Genomic DNA, 4,298 nt, shown 5'->3' with positions numbered 1-4,298 from the left:
ATAAGCCTTTCAACTCAGCCTGTTAATCAACAATTATACTGTTGTCTCATCCCATATCCATTACAAAACTCATGACTGTTTAATGCATTAAATGCAAAACAGCCTCTTACAAACGGCTCTTAAATTCATCTGAATAAGCCCATGCCAGCCATAGGAAACGTAAGCCCATTTAAACATGATTTGTTTTTACCATTTCGGGAGGAATTTGTTTCTGTGATTTGAAGAATGAGAAGCCCTACTATGCAGATGGATTGGATATATCTTATGTATTTCTCTCTTTCAGCCTAGCCTATAGCCAATATAACAATTCATCTGAGCACCTTGTGGATATAGCTCACTGATTCTTGAGATAAGGGACAAAACATGTCCCCCGTCTTTAAGTTGTAGTTTTGCGCTAAAAATTTACAAATTAATCATTTAAAAATACTTTAGAGGTTTAGTGTATTAATGTAAAGGACCATGTTTACTTATGACATCAATTTCACATATTTTATATATTTTCATTGGAATGGCTTAAAATACGGACCCTGTGCCCTGAAAGACATGCAGTTTAGCCTGTCCTCAGCAAGAGGTCACAATGTGAAACTGCAAAAACAAGTGTAATGCATAAATATAACTAAATGAATTGAGTGGTTAGATAAAATGTCACATAATACATGAAGTGAACTTAACATCATTATTACACATAAACACTGCTAACCAAAGTTGTGTCTTCACTTCATGTCAACTCTTTGCACCTCTTACTTGTGGTGCATGTAACTGTAGGACACATGGTTTCATAAGAAACAGCTGCCGTCACAGCTTATGTGTGTCAACACCATCTTCCAAATATGACACCACTAGTTTAAAATTTTGGAATAAATGTTGACATTTTGTGTAGGAAACAGATTGCTACTGAGGAAAAACTAAATGGCTCCAGAGAGCAAGTCATGGACATGAACATCAAGTTTATATGTAAAAAACATATAATTTTGTCAACTCCATCAGGCATCAACTCCGTCAGATTGTACGTTGTTTACGCTGAAAGAGTTGAAAAGTGCTCCCAAAAACTCTTATGTAATGTATAACAACCACAAACAATAATTATAAGTTCATAAAGTTAGAAGAGGCCATGGAACAAGTGTCAGTCAATTAAATCAAATAACCATCAGGTGTATAATAAGCTAAAGGAGGTAACTATGGGGTGTTATGGGGTGTTTTGGAGCCTGACACAAAGTAATGTCCCAAAAATCTCACTTAGCTGTTGTGGAGCGTAACTTATGCCCTTGCTTGCATAGACTATGACAAGGCACTTCAATATGTGTGTTAACCTTGGTTTGTCAACTGCGTCAGACTTTGTCAACATAGGAGCACACAAGGCTGCAAATGTTCTTGTCTTCCTTTTCCCCTTTCATGTTCATTCTAGAACTAGGCAGAGTACGCCAACACCGAACAAATGTGCTACCTCTGGAATTTCGATTTCAATTTAATTTCACTTAGAGTGCCAAAACATTACACATGTCTCATGGCGCTTTACAGAGTGTTAAACATTCAGAGAGGGCACATGAGTAACAGGGGCGAGGACAAAACTCCCTAGAATTGGAGATACATACAGTATAGGAAGAAACCTTGAGCAGATCCATGACTCAAGGGCCTGACCCATCTGCCTAGGGTAGGTTTACTGGTAATGGTTTACCTCGGGGGGAAGAAAGAGAGATATAGAGTGGGTTAGTAGTCATGTTAGTAGTCATGGTGGTTAGTATTAATAGTATTAATAGTTAGTATATCAATGGTACTATATAGTGTTATACTATAGAGAGAAAAGGCAAGAGAGGGAGAGTTGAGAGAGGGGGAGAAGAGGGAGTTGAACGGCAAGACAGAGAGAAGAGGTAGGAGGGAGAGTTGAGAGAGAGAGAGGGAGGGGGAGAGAGGAGGGGTTGTACTGTACGGCGTGACACATGAAAAGTCCATGACAGCGCTATGCTATAGCAGCATAACTATGGCATGGTGAAGGGTAGTCAGCACCAGCGCAGGTATGGTCAGTGACCAACATCGCACGCATGACTGGGGTGCCAGTCACACAAGGACACAGCAGGGTGGTCCATTCCAAAAAAACCCTGAGGTGGTTGAAGTTCCACACTGCTCCATACCTAACTATGGGAAGCACTAAAGAGGTATGTCTAGATTTAAAAATAGGGAGGGTGTCTACTAATCAAATTGAGGGAAGGAGATTATTCTACAGGAGGGGTGCGCGGTAGCAGAAAGCTCTGCCTCCTACTGTAGTTTTTAAGATTCTTGGGATTACAAGAAGTCCAGTTTTCTGTGATCGTAGGGGTCTAGGGGGGTTATATGGGACTAGGAGATCTTTAATATATTCAGGTGCCCAGCCATTTATGGCTTTGTATGTTAGAAGTAATATTTTGAAGTCAATATGACTTTTAACAGATAGCCAACATGCTAGGATGGGGGAAATATGTTCATATTTTTTGGTCCTAGTGAGCAGCAAGCAGCTGCATTTTTTATAAGCTGTAAGCTCTTTAGACATGTTTATTGCAGCCAGCGTATAGAGCATTGCAATAGTCTATCCTTGAAGTGACAAAAGTGTGGGTTAATTTTTAAACGTCTGGTAAAGATACGGACTTCCTTATTTTTTAAATGTTCCCTAAGTGGTAAAATAAAGTTTTGGTGATCTGTTTTATGTGATTATTTAGTGATAGGTCCTGGTCAATTTTAACTCCTAGATTTTAACACTTGTGGATGAGGTCATGGGAAGATCACTATACTGTATGTAGCCTCTGATAAGGATAGGATATTCATCTTTTTAGTATCTAAAACCATGACTTCTGTTTTATCTGTGTTCAAAAGCAGGAAGTTGTTCATCTTTTATGTGTCAAGTTTGGCAAACAGGGTTAATTAATCAGGTTTTATGAAGATATATAATTGTGCATCATCTGCATAAGAATGGAAATTAATGCCATGTTTCCTAATTTCAGAGCCTAGGGGAAGCATATAATGAGAAAATAACAGGGGCCCCAGTACTGAGCCTTGAGGCACTCCATATTTTACCATAGTAGATGGTTCAGGGTAGATGGTTCATTATGGACCTGTACAAATTGTCGACGGTTAGAAAGGTATGATCTCAACCAAGCAAATGCTGAGTCTTTGATGCCTATGGAATGTTCAAGCCTATGAAATAGTATGTCATGGTCTATGGTGTCAAAGGCATCGCTGAGGTCTAGGAGGACCAGTATTGATACATATCCATTATCAGCAGCAATGAGGAGGTATCTATAATCAACAGCAATGAGCTTTCCCTTTTTGAAAGGCATCTTTATTAAACAGATCTTTTTAAGTGTGAGCTGGGCTTTGGGAGACACCTTCAATCCCTTTTATAATTTGCACTCCTTCAGTGCCAATAAGCTGTCGCTTTTCATTCTAGCTGGACATGTGCGCTTGTCAATGTTCTGCTTATGTTACATTGTTGACCTGCAGCCAAAACTCCCAGCTGTATGTGTACTGTGTGAGTGAGTGCCCTTTCCTCCCATCCCATCCATGCGAGTAGCCCTCCTGTGCCAGCGAGCTGCTCCTATCCAGTACTCACTGAAGCTCCGTTGTTGCTTGTATATCACAAATGAAGGGCTGTAGTATACGTGTGGTTAATATTGAGTGAACTCGACTGAAAAAGAGTGCATGGTTATCAATAGTATCAGCTTCGGCACGAGTCTCTGAGCATAAAATCTTACCCGACTTTGCATTCAAGTCATTTTGTCTCAGTCAGAGGTCAGGATTTCCAAATATCCAATGTGTAATGAAGGCGGCATTATAGGCAGTGGCTCACAAAAATATCTCTGAGACAGGTGATTGGAGATTGGAGATGACCTCATCCAAGTATAACTTCCCATTGGTTAATGTCTCCTGTACTCCCTTAGAGAACGGTGGTAGTATTCATTACAAGATATTTTAGATTATTCGGTTTTCTTTTGAAGCTCGGCACATTATTCTCTTTCCATGTCTGCCACTGCCTTCAAAATCTTGTTACCTGTTGTTTTTTGACTTTCCCTTCCCTTGAGGGTTCCATATCAAAACTGATTTGTAATTAATTTCCCTTTCTATCAGCTGTTTGTCAACACAGTCAGTTGTAGTCAACACCGTCAGTTTGCCAATGTAACGGAGGCGAACTGAGCTAGCATGCTAGTTGCGCATGTAAATCCTCACATCCCTAACCTTAAGAACGCTTCTAACTGCTGAGTTGGAAGCCTGGGCTTTTAGCTCAGTGGTTAGAGCGTTCGACTCTCACGCCAGTGTGTGTTGAGGTGGCG

This window comes from Alosa sapidissima, chromosome 4 (assembly GCF_018492685.1).
Source record: "Alosa sapidissima isolate fAloSap1 chromosome 4, fAloSap1.pri, whole genome shotgun sequence".
Classification (NCBI taxonomy): Eukaryota; Metazoa; Chordata; class Actinopteri; order Clupeiformes; family Clupeidae; genus Alosa; species Alosa sapidissima.
This window is presented reverse-complemented; position numbering follows the sequence as displayed.